Here is a 16,318-nt window from a genome sequence, read left to right on the forward strand (position 1 = left end):
TGTTAAAATACTATCTGAAAGCCTGGGGTGTACAAAACTTTTGATTATAATGACATTATTGTTTCCTTATTTATCCAAGTGTATTTGAAGGAGTTTGAAGGAAACAACAGGTATACACCTCCAGGGATGTGGCTTCATTTTATCCATCCTTACCTGCCCAGTCTGAGCACCCTGACTTCCCCCTGGTCTGTGGAGTTCTTGCACTGCTTCCCATCCTCCTTGCCCCATGCAGCTTTTGCAGTCATCAGGAGGGAGTGGTTGCCACTTGAGGGGCCAATTTCACTTCATTAACTATGTAGGAAACAGGGAACCTAATGTAAAGACCTAAAATGTGAATGGATTAGGGTAGGTGCAATGAGAACTGCTCTTTGGGTGCAACACTTCAGTCTCTAACAGTAGGGATGTTTGTCATTACCCTAGGTGAACTCTTGCCTCATTTATTTCATAAATATTTGTACAAGTTTTCTATGTGCTGAATAAATTATGCTTAATAGTTTGTTCCTTCCTAAGGAAGCAGAGGAAGTTTAGTTTCAATAAGCAGAGAACCAGTGAAAGTAAGTGTTAATCTCCTCAAATTTCCTTCCCTGTGTTTCTAGCTCCTTCCTCCTACCTTCAGCATTCAGCAGTGTTTAGACTGAGCTGCAGCTGTAGTATTGCAGCAAAAGCATTTGTGCCCTAGAATGTTCTGAATATGTAACTACAGCACCATGTCCTCTCCAGCTCACTCTGCTACAATGGAGATTGTGAAAGAAAGCTACCTAAAATAAAAAAGATCTCACCAATCTTCCAGATATTCGTTTCCAGTCATATAGAGGTGCAAAAATCCATGCAAAATTTTTCCTCATTCATCTGTGACAGAACAGAATTAAGGTGCGTGATAATTTACTATCTCAAAAGAGACACGTCCTTTTTATTTTAAGACTAAGCTCAAAGTAAAAATGTGCAAAAAAAAAAATAAAAATAAAAAACCTGTCTCAACCAAACTAAAAGTCACTTTCAAAAGAAACACAGGTATTTCCTTAACTTAATTAGGCAGACACTTCTATCGTCACATGTTAACATCCTATAAATCACTCCTATATTATTTTACCTTATTTTTGTACCTACTGTTCAGATCAAGCTTTAAATGTATAAAGCACCATTAAGATTTTCTAACCTTGTTGTGCTCTACCATTCCTGCTTCTTGAGCGGCAATAAAATTAGACAAAGGGAACTGGAGGTTTCACTCGACAAAGAAAAGCAGTTGTGCATTCCATTTCTCATTCGGGATACGTGTCCTTCCACTGGCAGTCATACACCATATTGTGACCCAAAGGTTGCTGCCTGCCTCTTTCTGTTTTCACACGTGCCTATGCAGGAGCATGGATTCTTTGGAGTGGGCTTTAGTTTGCCCCTGGCCCTTCAGGCATTCTTTCAAAGTGTGTTCTCGCAATAGTAACCAATTAAACTAGTTACCAAGAAAGAAGCATGTTTCAGCACTTAAGTTAATTGAACTGTTACAAACTAAATATGATTCCAAATTGTTTCTGTATTCCAAATCACTTCATGCATGCAGATAAAATGAAAAAATTACTAAATCGTTTTGAAATGTGCAAATCAGGCATACAATACTGACATTTAGATCTGTGACCTGATCACAATGTAGTAAGTACCTTTAAAAACTTTGTGGATTTTAAGGCTGTCATATGAAACCCTTGAACCACTGCTTGATGTGATATTCAATAAGTGGAAGTCAGGCTGCAATCAAATTGTGGAACTGTCTGCATCAGGGTTTTACTACCAATTTACCCAGAAAATAATCTTTCCCTGATTCATTTCACGGGCCAAGTAAGAAAGGAGGAATGACTTAATGTATAAAACACCATGCTTTATTCTTAAGGACCTTGGTTTGAGTTCAATTTGTGGTCCTAACTGAAATGAGCAGCTCAATCCCCAATGAACAGTAGTCCACATCGTTGAACTACCACACACAATTAGGCACAATTGGCTGTCTCTGCTTAGAAGTTGAAGACTGATTTAGCACAGAGACTAAATCACTTCTTTCAGCGGTAAAGTGGGATGGCCCTTCCTGGAACTTGGTGACAAAAAAGAGCTGCCACCATATTGTTTCTTTATTTCAGCATTTCTCTAGCACAAGAAAAATAAAGGATAGGAAATGCATCATTCTCTCATAATAAAAGCCAGATGGCAGCCCTAATTCTCAGCAATTTTGTTTTATTAAGGAGATAGTAACTACTGTAACTGGCAGAGTGATGGCAAAAATCCTAGTGCAGGGAACAAATGGACACTGCTGAAAAGAGAAAGGAAAAAAGATGGAGAAGAAGAAAAGAAATTATGCTGGGAGGTGGAAAAAACTTTTCTCTCTGAGTTCTGGAGCAGGAGAAACGCTTGCTGGGTAATGCATCTATCTAGTTACATGTCGTACATGGCCACAGTATTGAAGGCTTTAGCTGTCCTGGGATTTAAACGTGTCACTATGGGATAAGCTGCACTCGTACAGAACAGAGTAGTGTAAACTATTTTGACAGTGGAATGAGTGCCTTAGTGGCGAAGCTGTAGCAGAGAGGCGATTTGAGAATATCAAGGTTTGCACGGTAGCAAGAGGAGAGGGTGAAGGCTGGATGGGCTGCACGAGCTGCAGAGAGCTCAGCGAGGGGTGACGGAGCTGCAGAGCTGCTAAGCAGGGGATTATAGGGAAGCTGAAGGAAAAAATGAGCTACATCAGTGTGGTGTAAAGACAAAATTAAACTGAGTCACTGGATCTCTTTCACAATATACCAGCAGAGGATATTGGCTAGTACCATGGAAAAGAGAGATTTAGCATCTGCACCTAGAGCCTTCCTAAAATGTAAGGATCAGCTCATATCTTTGCTATCTTACTAGGTATAAACAGGCTCTGCCAAGAACTAGAAGACTGTTAGTTTGTTGCTCCACAGACTGTGGCAGCCTGGCAGTGGGCAAGGCTGTGTGCTGAATGCGGGGGGATCCTGAGCTCCAAGTGGCTGTTCCTCTCTGTGTGGCACTGCACAGTGACACATGGGCATGGTGAGTGGATGGAGAAAGCCATCAGGCCTCACCCTGTGGACTTCTGTCCGAGTTGGTATGCTGACATTAGACCTCAGAGGAAATTGGCAAGCTTTAATTTTTGACAGTGGCTGTTTTAGTTCTTCTTGGGGAATCTATTAATTTTCATTATGAACTATGCTTGCCTCTTTCATCTTAGGAAGAAAGGACTGCAACTGGAAGTACACTGCAGCTCTCCTTTCTTTGCTGCTGGAAAGAAGTTAATAAATGCAGTCACAATACAAGGTATACCATTCTCATTCCTTATTGATACTAACTATACTGTGACAATGAATTTCAAAGTACTCCTGATGTAAACTCTACCTGAAGCCTGTTTGATCTCAGATAAGCATCTTCATCCCATTCTTCATTTCAAGAAAAGAAAATCTTACTGCACAGAAACATATTCATTCACTTTGGGTTCAGTTCAAGATAAGCTGTGCTTTGCAGAAAACCTAATTAATATCAATCACAGGGAAAACAAGAATTGGAAGGAAATGTGCTTTCATTTCTGATAAACAGATCACCCATGATACATACACAAATGGACATACCAATCTGCTTTATTATAGAGGTAGCAGAAAAGAAACAGTTCCTGTAGGGAGGATGATTTTAAAGAGTAAAGCTGCACTCTCACTCCGATGTAAATAATTGAGTAATGTCATGGTGCTAGGCAGGAGTCCAATGGTAAGGCTTCAGAGGAGAAGTAGGTCCTGCACTGGCAGGCTTAGTGTCCTTTTTTAGGTGTTTACTCCCAACACTCAAAATAATAATTATTAGTGATAGTTCATATACATGTTTTTAATAGTTTCTTTAATGTATTTCAGGCATTATTTTTATCCTTTCTCCTCCCTCCTGCTAAAAGAGAGGCCATGACTTACGACCTAAGAGACTTTATGGGCTTAGTATAGAACATTTAGGGATAAATTAGAGCAAGCATCTTCTGTCACAAGTCCACATCACAGCATTTCAGATGAACTTTAAAGAGTTTTTCTGTTGACCGTTGCACTTTCCCATCCATAGATTTTAGCCTTGTATCTGGTTATATAACCACCAGCTATATAACAGCTTCCAATCCATATAACTCCTGCTTTAGATCTGATTCTCAAAATTTTCTTGCACAAAGCAGAGTTATGCTCTTATTTGTGCTCTAGGTCATACTGAAAAAGAGAGGGCTTGACAGAAAGGTCACTAATTCTTAGAGAGGTCTATGCCTTGGCCATTCGTCCACCTTTAAAGTCCTTGATGTTAACATTTCAACCAACAGTATGGTATACAAAAAGCTTGGGAAGAAATACAAGAGTCATGTTGTTCATGTTTATTAAGGTATTGGCTCAAGAAAGAATTTTTCTGTGCAAAATATCATTCTATTTGGTCACATGTCAATATATATGCACATACATACATATATATGTAATATAAATATTCATTTGCATTATTTCCTTTGAGCTTGCCAGTATTCCTGTTTTGTTCTAGGTGTGCTCTCAGCTGTCTTCATTTGATAGAACTCTTCTAGCTGCAATAACACAAGGCTTAGCCTAAAAAGCCGACCAAACGAACAAACAAAAAGCCCCAACAACCAAAGAAAAAACATTCAGAGGACCAATCTCTTAACATGCAAAATATATAGAAGTCCAAGCACTGAATCCTTGGCATGGCTCCTACATGATAGCTGAGGAGGCATCTTGTTCCTTTTTCTCCTTCTTCCTCTTAATGCTACTTGATACAACATAATTTATTTCAGGTGATGTCTCCTCACAGCCCCTTCTTTCTCCTATCTAGTGGTACATTTGTCTTTCAGAATAGTTTTCTTTCAGGATCTTTTGGCATTACATAGGAAGCTCTGGTGCAGTGTGTTGCTCCAAGGACACAGGAACCTTCTACCTGAACTGAAAGTACTGATTCTGTTATTCCAATAAGAAATTGAGGAAAGAAAAGAGCTGGAAAAGATGCCTCTATGAGCTTTGGAGATGATACAGACATTAAGAATGGGAAGCATTGGCTAAAGATGAAGCTCTGGCCCTTGGGCTGATTCAGTGAGCAAGCCATTAGAATGTTATTTAGCCAGTGGTCCATATGAGTCATTTCTGCCAGTGCTTGTTGAAAGATATCATTAGTGGACTTCCAGCCAGTCCTTAGCTCTTTCTGAAAATCAATGCCTTTCCAAACAAAAAAATAATAGAAGACAAGACTAGGGGAAAAAAAAAAAAAAAAGATTAAGCACTGCCACACAAGCTAATGTTTCTTACTCCTCTTTTTTTTTCCTCATTCATTTCTTAGTGCTTATCTGCACCGACACTAAGATGAGTCTGTCTAGCAGTCGGCTGCAGTCTAGCTGTGTCAGTGCCAGCTTACTGCCAAAATACATCACCAGATTCTGTTTTCTTGAACCCTTGAACACATATTTTCCACTGGCTGGAAGATAGATAGGCTGTATCTGTATGCTATGTCTGTAGTAATAAAATGTACCTACTTCATGGACCATCTTCACAAAATACATCTGAGCATTGTATTAAGATTTAAATATTGTGCAAAGTATGCAGATAAATGGATTTATGTTGCTACTTTTCAAGTAAACGTGGATTTGAGGCATAGTGCATGTATCTGTCAAAATAACACACACAGCTCTGCAATTAACTATTTACAAATGATTAAAGTTTAGCTTCTAATAAGATCTTCTATGTGATGCTTTTGCATTTGCTGCCTAATACCAAGAGAAAAGTCTGTACAAATTATGAAGAGAATGGAGGAATTCATGCAGATCTGAAATATTTTGTTCAAAGGTGGATATCTGGAATAGAAAAACAGTCCAGACAAAAGCAGTTCTTGCACATTGTAAGTAGTAAAATAAATAGAATCAAACCTTTATTGAAGTTCAGGAATGATATAAACTCATGTCTTTTTTTCAGTTGGGTTTTAGTGAGTCAAGAACACCAGAAAGCTGTGATATTACAGCTCACATTTCTCCCAGAGTTTCGGATGAAAGACTCTCCCATAAAAAAGAAAAGAAAAAGAAAAAAAAGGTCAAATATCTAAGAGAAAACTCCTTGAAAGGTTTTGACTACTTAAAAGCTACAAAGATTTTGTTTGAAGTTTACCAGTAAATATGGCCTATTTGTTTTCTGTTGTTTTTTTCTGTCTCTCCGTCATTTTGAAATTCTCTTTTCCATAGCCCCTTTTCGGAGCATACGACTCTTTGCGAGAAGGAGAGCAGAGAGTACATGGCTACTCCTCTGCAGCTGTGTTTCTAAGTCAGCTGGTGCTTATTTTCTAATTGGGAACCACAACGGCATATGGGCTCACCTTTGGTAAGTGATACTGTCATTCTGCATATATCCACTGAATAACTGGAATTTGAGAAGCAATAATGACTATCTTAAAAATAATAATAATAATAATTGAAACAGAAAAAAAAAATAAGAACATTACAGGAGAGCTTTTAAAATAAAGATTAAATGAATGCCAAAATCCATAGAATGTAAGTTTCAGGGTGATATATTCCTCCAGCTGAAATCATAGATATGCTGTATTCTGAAAGATAGAAGAGATTAGACACAACTTTAAGTATGTTAGAGTGAGCAAATTAGTTTCTATTTAAACAGAACACAGAAATGTGGCAACTGGATTAAGTATTGGTACTGCTTTAGAAATTCTAGATGTCTAAAAAATATGTTAGGAAAATAGGTGAGGTAGATAGGTGCATGTGGGTATAAAGGAGTTGTCATATCACAGACTTGGTGGAGTAAAGATAATCAGTCAGAACATATAATACTAGAGGACAAACTCTGGGAAGGTAAAGCATTTCACAGAGAGGAAGTAATTGTGCAACATGTAACAGTATTCTGAGTATTAAATTTTATGAATGATATGAACATATCAGCAGATACTATGGGTTTTATGCAGTCAGTAATTCTATACCTACATATAAAGATGACAGTTGTCTGTTGCTGTCAGCCATCCGCTCAGATAGGTTCCAGTGCCTCATGGTGATACATAGTAAGATCAACAAGTCTATTAAAATAGAATACTTGAATTGTAAATTAGAATGTAAATTAAGATGTCACAGACACAATATGATGCGATGGTTAAGTTTTTTTGTTGTAATGAATGATTGCTTAATGGAGAAGACAGCCTGGAGTCCCAGAGGAGAAGAGCATCTCTTTGCTTCTGAATGATCAGGTTCAAAATTTGGTATCAGTAATCTAGTCTGGCAGCATCTATGATGTACCTATATTAAGAAACCTGACTTAAACAAAAAAAAAACAAAAAACAAAAAAAATCAGAAAATGAAAATTAAAAGTGAGTATTTCAAAAAAGAATTTTTTTTTTAAATTTTTTTATTTTTTTCATATTTTACCTCTTACTATTTTAACTACAAACAGGAACTCTTTCCTACTTCTTTAACTGCAACAGGAACTCTTCTTGTTGCTCTTCATTGACTCCAGAAGTTGATGTTCCTAATACCATCTTTACATGAATAGGACTTTCCAGAGACTAAGAAACAAAGGAAATTCACTAGGGAGTCTGGCAAAAATGGGAAAATTCCTAAGGCTTATGAAGCATAGAGATGCATAAAAGACCTAGAACATTTTCCTGAATTTGCTGAAGATTATCAGCTGTTCAGCTCAAAGAAGCCCAAAACAACTGCAGGCTGTTGCCAAAGGATTCTGCAAAGCCAAGCTACTGAGCAATAAAGAGGCAGATATATTTGAAGTTGATAAATACAATTTGACGTGTGTTTGGAAAAAAGATCTACACATTATACTCATAATGTGTGCTCAAAACTCTGCGCTGGTCAAGTGAATAAGATGAATGGTAGGAAGCTCTAGGAGGAAGATAGCAGCAGCAAACTTCATTATATCATTATTTAAACCTTTTGTGACCATAACTTCAATGCATGAACTTCTATCTCTTTGGTTTTGAAAAGTATTTTGGAGCACTGAAAATGTCTGGAAAGATGATTGGAAGACCAGCTTCTCTATGAAAAATGACTAGAGAGGAGCAGTTCAGCTTGGAAAAACAAAACTGAGGGACAGATGTAATAAACATAATGAAAACATGCATGGAAACAAGAGACAGAAAATTATTGTTCACTGGGTCTCATAATATCAGAAGTAAAGGACAACAAATCTACCTGTCAGATGTCTCAAACAGAAAAAGAAGAGGAATTTCAATATGCTATGAATAGTTAAACCCCACACTTAATTGTCAAAGGAAGCTCATGTAGTAGATGCCACATTTTACATGTGTTCAGAAAGTAGGCTTGACTAATCTATGGAAAAAAACCAAGATCATCCATAATTATTAACAGGACCAGTTCAAACTGCAGATCAGAGGAATGTGGAAGATTTTACCAAAGGAAATAGCACTGTCTAGATATCTCTAGCCATCTGCCCCTGCCCTGACACTCCTCACTAGCCTTGAAATCGTATGTTATATACAAGACATGCAGACACACACAAAGTACAATCATTTGTATGTTTGTGTATGATGCCCTTATTCAGTAGAACAAGAACAATGCTCAGTCTTTCCGGTTGTCCCAGCTACCCCAGTGTGATGTAAAAGTAACCTCTACTGAAGCCGAATCAGGCTCTAGGATGAAAGATACGTTCTTAATGGCCATTGGTCTATGCAACTTGATAACAGCCCAGGAGTGCTGGGGAGAAACGGAAATAAAAAACAGAGAGAAATTAGTTTTCAATCACTCATTTAGAATTGCTGGTTTCAATCAATGACAATTTTAAAGCATTAAACACACTTTGGAGTAACGTGTCAAAAATAAAAAAAACCCCAACACTGCAATTGCTGACATTCTCAGAGTTTTTTTAATAAGATCAGGGTCAGTGATGGGAAATAAGCAGGAAGATGAATAGGATGTCAAAATTAAATTGAGTTCCAGAAGAGTTATCTTAAGTTACCGGAGAAACAGAAACTCATGAAACTTTGTCTCAAACTAAATGGAAAATGAGTGTTTTTGCTTAGAAGGTAGTGGGAGGGCTCATGACTGTCTTTAGAGGTATTAACAAGCCATGCTATCTTTACAGACTGATAAACACCTTCATCCTTTTGATTCTGGAACAGAGAGGGTTCTATTTATTTTAAATCCTAATGATTTCTGCTGCACCAAGCTCTTTCATTTTTATACGGGAAACCCAGATTAATTGTTTCAACCATCTGACTATCCATTACAATCAGAGGATGCACTTCTTGTTAAAGTTTCAGAATTGTTGAATAAAATACCATTTTAACAACCCATATGTCCATGTTTTTGTTTTGTTCTGCTTTGCTTAATGTTGTAGCACTTTGTTTTCTGGAGTGTAAATACACTATTGGCCAGGCTGTCATTAATCATCATTGTTGTCAATGAACAAAAATTGAGTGAAAGAAAACAATTGGTGGCAGAACAGTTCACATTTCTGAATGGCCATTCTGATTAATAATTCTATATTCATTTGGGAATTTGTCTGTGCACCATTTAGGAATTCTATTCAGGTTTGTGATCTCACTATATGTTAATGCCATTGTTTAAGATCCTCAGTCTACCTACTCCTTAGGCTCAGGAGGCAGCATACTGGGTCTGAATTAGAGACTCATTAAAAACAGTTAGCTCTTCTCCAATCAAATTCATGCAGTGTCTTCATCACAGGAAAATAAACTTTCTCCATCTTGCCCATGGATGTAAACCTGGAGTTTTAAGGATTAGAAAACCCTTGGAAGAAAACAAAAAGACCAAGAATTGTACAATTGCAGGGCTAAATAAAGAAAGATTGACAAGCAAGAAGTCACACAGGAAGAGACTTTGCAGTGTAGTTAAAGACTGACAATAAAACAGGACCATTGGAGAAAGTGGGATTAAAAAAAAAACGTCATTTCAAGGACTTCCCTTTGTCTGGTTAATGCAGCGGTTTAGGAAGGACCTGGAAATTAAAATGTCACCACGATCTCTGAGACACTGTGGAGAGGATGAAGATGGAGATGTTTCATGTGTTTTACAAAACTGTAGAACTCTTGGTCTGTGTGAAGTAAGTAAAGAGCAGGTAGTAAGCCCTGCCCATCTGCTTTGAGCAGTGAGACTACTAGTGAAACTGCCCTCAGGAGTGAAGGTCTGATAAAGGATTATATTAAACATTTTAGGAGCTCTGTTTTGGAAGTGACTGTCTTCTATTCATTTGTTGTCAGTGAAGAAGAAAGAAATGTGATGCTGCATTTAAGAAAGCACTGAAGGAGGTAGACCTGGAAATGATGGTTAGAGGCAACCCTGGAACAAAGGACAGCTTAAAAGACTAGTTACCCACTTTGTAGGTTCAGGGAATACCAGGAAGTGACCGGACAGGGTGAATAGAAAATGTGCAAACTCATTTCTTAACAACGCTTGCAGTATAAGTCTTGGGTCTTTTCTGTATATTGTGCCATATTCCAACTAGTGGGTTAACTGTTGCTGTAAGTACCCAGTAGATTGATTTTATTGTTGTACTTACCCATATCAAACTAGAGCTGTTTTCTCCCCTAAACCTTGGGATTTTGGTTTAAGTTCTACTTTTAGCTAGAAACCAGCATTTTATGTCTCTTTAATCTACAATACAGTCTCTTAACCAAATGTCATTTCACACCTTCTTGGTTCTCCAATAAGGTGTTCTCGCCTTACTACTCTCTAAAAAGCACTGTTGTAGGGACTTAGAGCATCATTAGTTTCTATGCTTAAACATGGAAAATGATATATAAGAACTAAGCTTTATTATTCTTAATGTTTTCATATGCTTACAGGGAACTGAAAGTCCACAGGGGACAGAAATATAAGTGGAAATATAGTAACATTTTACTAATATAGGAGTGGCTGTGAAAGAATGAATGTTATGCTCTTGATCTCAGGGAACACCCATGCAATAAAAGACTCTCTTGTCTGAAATCAGAGACTGGAGTGTACCTTCATGTGCTGTCTGGACTTGTGGGAAGATACTGGACTCTCTCACTCATGCCTTCTCACATCTCTCAAGGACATGAAATTGCCTCTTGGACAATGAGAAAATGATTATCTCTGACGTAGCAGGTTCTTATGTGTTTTGGGAGTAGTTGTGTATTGGTTGTGAGTCCTCATGGAGAGGTGCTCCAGCCCTTGGATCATATCTGTTGCCCTCCTCTGGACTCTCTCTGAAGCTTCACATCTTTCCTGTTCTGGGGGCCTCAGACTTGGATGCAGTACTCCAAATGGGGCCTCATGAGGGCAGAATAGAGGGGGATAATCACCTTCCTTACCCTGCTGGGTACCTGTGTCATGGTTTCTTCTGATGGAACCCAGGATACCACTGGCTTCCTGGACTGCAAGCATGCACTGCTGGCTCATGTTAAGTTTTTCATCCATCAGGACCACTAAGTCCTTCCCAGCAGGGCTACTCTTGAGAAGTTCTTCCAGTGCACCACTGTGAAAATGAACAGTGACTGCTGCTCCGTCAGGCTCAGGGACAGTCTGATGGCTCCTCCTTGTTCCCCTGGAATGGGCTCCTAGTCTTCTCCAGACTGAATGCCATGACATGGTGGTACTTGTGCATGTATATGTGTGAGTGTCTGAATCACAGATATAGACATGTGTTTTGCACTTAGTTACTTATTCTAAGCCTGATGAAAGAAGTATTAAAATTGCTGATAAGTTTTCTATGTTAACGGTTTTTAAAGAAAGTCAGATAGTCTGGGTTACTGTGTGGGATGTTTATTTACTTCAGTAATTTAAAATCTAATGACTTTTATGGTTAATCCTGTTTCTGTTGCAGCTGCTTTATCTTTTTTGATAATGAAGTAAGCTTGGATGTAAGTGTGAAGGACATAGGTTTATACATGGAAAATCACTAAGGTCCTCTATTCGATCATGTAGATCTGTCACACAATGACCTGAAATCTCACGAGGGACTATGTGCTACATTTATTTCAGTGACAATGTCCATTTCTTTCTGGATGCTTTCACTGAAAATGTCCTAGAATAATATCCTATATATTTTTTCCTCTCACTTATTTCAGTCCCTCTTCTAATCTAGTTCAGCATTATATGTATCAGCACTGGTGACAATTGAAGGAAGTGAATTTAGAGTGGTTTGGTTCACTGAAGGTTTGACTCCTGTCCTGTTGTCATCAGGGTAAAATTCAATGATTTCATTAATGTGCATAATCTTCTATAAATACTTAAAGTCAGAATTCAGAGAATGAGAATGGTCAAACTGATGGAAGAAATAGTCCAGGATATCTGAACACAAACTTAATAGAAATCCCAAGAGGAACAGAGAACCCTGGAGTAAAATGAAGTTATTCAGTTTAGTCATACACTGATTTTTTGGGAAGTGTTCTCAGTGAAACGTTGGTGAGATAAAGGGCTTCTCCATATTTTGCTATTCACTTTAGCTCACGAATGTCAAGGGCAGTTTGTGTTTCTTTCTGGAGATGAGATGTCCTCAGAAATAGCTGAGCCATATGACACAACCATGACTCATTTCTTGACTCAACAGAGTACAGAAAAAATAATGGAGGAGAATAGATAAAGCTATAGGGCAAAAAATAGAGTACCATTTCAGTCAGTTTGTTTGCTTTCTAAATGAAATGGGCAAAATTCTGAACCTCAAAGAGAAAGTAGATTATGGTAGCAAATGACATAAAATGCAAAATCAAAATTTCTCTGTAAAACTGCAAAATAAAGGGGAAAAAAAAGAATATTTTTTCACCCACTTAATTACTTGCATGAAAATGAATAGAATTCCATGAAAATGAATAGAATTCCATTTTTTTTTTTGTATTATATTCCTTCTCTATTGAATTAAGTCTTTGTCCCATTTAAAAGCCCCATCTTGTTCTGTCAATCTCTGAAGCAGCTATTCAGCAGCCAACCAACACAACAGAACTTCTCTATGCTGAATGCTCTTTTTCATTTTTGCATTGTGTCCTAGCCTCTTATTATAATGATGCTGCTAGCAGAACTATAGACAAGCATATGTCAATATTTCTATGCCAAACCCAGTTTTATTAGTAGATGTTTGTAACAAGCCCATTCTAATTTGTATAATCAAGATGAAGTTAAATACAATTATTCTCCATCCTGACACTAATTTCCTCTGAAAATATGTTTTATTTTCTCAGTCATTTTTGAAAGATTGTCAAACAAGTGCTGAGGTTTCAAAACTCCATTTTGCTGGCGACTCTTCCTCAGGCAAAAGGGGAGCAGAAAGTGCATAAGATACCATGTAGACATTTGTCATGAGTGTTTTGAAACAAAACACTGGAGGCCAGGGAATTCCTTGTCATGGCTGAAGGATATTTTTGCCTTCAGAATGTTTATTTTGACCTTGTTCTGCCAAGTAAGAGACTATCTGTAGCTGCAGATGTTTTATCTTTCATTTAAATATATACACGTACATTGTATATAATATATATATATATTATATAATATATATATATTTATATATGTATATAATTTTTATATATATATATATATTTCTCCTTGCAAAAGCAGAGAACATAAATGACATTTATGTCTATGCCATGTCTATTTTCAGGAAAAACATTTTTTACTGACCATGGCAATGAGTGTGAAGGGAGAAGATAAGCTTGTAGAAACTATGGCCTCATTTACATACTATTTTTAGTAAAAACCAATTCTTTCATCTTTGTAATGACTTCACTGCTTGCACAAGGTGAACTAAAAATAGAGTTTGTTTCTCCCTTGGTAGTGTACAGCAATGAACTGTACTGCAGCTGTCCAGCTTGCAAATCTGCTGAGTTTGATGTCCAGTGTTCTTGACACAAGCAGACTTTATAGGCTCTTTTGAAATAATCCTGAAAGTTCAACCAATGACCAAAAGCTTGCTTGAATTCCATATATTATTGAGCTAGATTTTCAGAGAACCGGGCATCTTTTTCAACACTGAAATCAGTAGTCTAAAGTAAATTAGTAGCATGTTTTCAACTGACAACAATGCTTACAAATAGAGTCTTGCTTGGTGCAGCAAAGGAGCTCTCCCCTGTCCTCTCTTATATCTCCCTATTCCTTTCATGCACCTATCTGCATTTGTCTTGCCCTCTTCCTTGCACTAGTTCAGGTGTTTTTTGAGCATTACTGTGGGCTGATTTATCCACTAACTAAGCAGGCAGCTACCTGCATTTTGCTGACTTTGTTTCCTTTTGAGCCAGTGAGCTGAGTCGGTTCAGACAGGCTCTGATAGTAAATGGTGTGGGAACACAAAACCAGGTGCACTGAGACAGAAGAAGGGATCTGCTGCTAATGAACTGCTAGGTCACCTCACTCTGTTTCAATGAGCTGCACCCTATCTTATCTGCAGTATTTCAAAAGTATGACTACTGCCATTTCCTCAACACACCTGCCATGATTGAGGCTCATATGAGGCAGGTCCTCATATAAAAGACATTTGAGACACTTCATCGCTCAACACTATTGTTCAAGTTCATAGCCTTAAGGAAGTGGCTTATTGGTTGGACCTGCCCCTCAGAGGAGTGCATAGCACCCTGCTGTGCAGCCTGGGTGATAAGGCTTGTGGTGGTGCTCCTAGGCCTGTGCATCTGAGCATCATGTGCTACAATGGCAAATCTGAGGCAGCCTGTTATTAAAAAAGTCAAGTAATTGCTCAAACCCTTGAGCTGGAGAAGCACATTAGGCCTGCCAGCCTAAACTTCATATATTTTTTTCAGTGGGTGGAAGAGGAGAGGGCTCCTGCTTGAAGTTTCAACCCTGGATAAACATACACCAGGTGAAATTTGCATTTGTTCCTAATTTTTGCCTGAACTTTGCACTAAAAATCCCCAAATGAATATGAATATCATCCTCTGTTCACAGATTCCTCTTTATGCTTCCCTGTGGTAGTAAATTTGGCTCCTACTAATGGCAGGTGAAACTTCACAGAATAAAAGAGACTGCATAAAGCATTTAACTCTTTCATGATGGATTGGTGCAACTATGTGTAAATGCCTGTGTTTAAAGCTTCATCTGTAGTTTTAATTAAGAATTCCATGCTCTTTTTTTAGTGTATGCCTTTGCTTTACCACAAAATAAAGCTCTCTCTTTGGTAGGCTGAAGAAGATGAACTCTCCCAGTCTTCTCCCTCTCACTCTATGATACTGGGCATCCCCTGTGCATGTGTTGTCGTATAACTTCATTTTCTTTGCCATGGCTGTCCACAACTTTACTTAAATTCTGGATGACAATTTCCCAGAATTACAGCATGAACAGATTTTTTACCCTGAGATGAAACAATGGAAGTAGAAAAAAAAATAACAAATTGTAGGGCAGGAAAGCTTTCTTATTTTGACTATATTTCCTTGAGGTTTTCATAGGACCACATAAGGATGTATGTTCAGCATACTGGATAGGGTCTTATCTTGCCTTTTTTGCTCCTTCTATTTCCACGGGACAAACTTGGAATTTATGCATAAATTCATACAGCAGAGCATTGCTTTGTGTTAGCTGGTGATTTTAGCTTGTTTATTCCACCCAGAGACCACCAGTCTGTCTCTGAGTTCATGTGGTTCAAGAAACTATCATGTTCCTCCTATGAAGACAGATGAAAGTGCAGAGTGAGGTATGCGTAGTGTGACTGAACATCCAGAATGTACTGTATGTGCTTGACAGTAGAAATTGTTACCAAAATACCAAAGGGAATTGGATAATACTTTACCTTCTACACTGAAGTGTTTGTTTATTTTTGTATTTATCAATACTTCCAGTTGTGTCACATAATCTTTTTTTATGCTTAATGTCTCAGTAAATATGATTTTCTTTCAAGGAGTTATGGTCCTCTCTTTTAAGTTAGCATTCACTGCTATATTGCATTAAATGTTCATTGCTGCTTGGCAATTCCAATCAATCAAGCACTGTCTCTCTATTCTGTTGTACTTTCTACTAGTGGAAAAGTTTAAGTGCCCATTATTCTGGATTGAAAAATTGAGAGTATAAACCCTGCAGAAACCACTAATTGATTGACGCGGTGGAATGCTCTGTAATATAACCATTTTTCCCAGGAAAAAAAAGGATATTGCTAATCCTAAAATTGCAAAATATGTAAATTTTCAAAAATAATATTAAAAAGGAGAATTAGAGGAGTTAATTATTATACGATTTTAGTAATGGAAAAAGAGAAACAAACAACAATCAAACATAAACAGTTTGTATAACCATTAACCAAGCTATAGTAAACCATTACTTAACTCTGACTTAAGAGATCCATCATGGGATTCATGGCAGTCAGATAACTAATGCTTAAACAAT

This window comes from Coturnix japonica, chromosome 4 (assembly GCF_001577835.2).
Source record: "Coturnix japonica isolate 7356 chromosome 4, Coturnix japonica 2.1, whole genome shotgun sequence".
NCBI classification, from domain to species: Eukaryota; Metazoa; Chordata; class Aves; order Galliformes; family Phasianidae; genus Coturnix; species Coturnix japonica.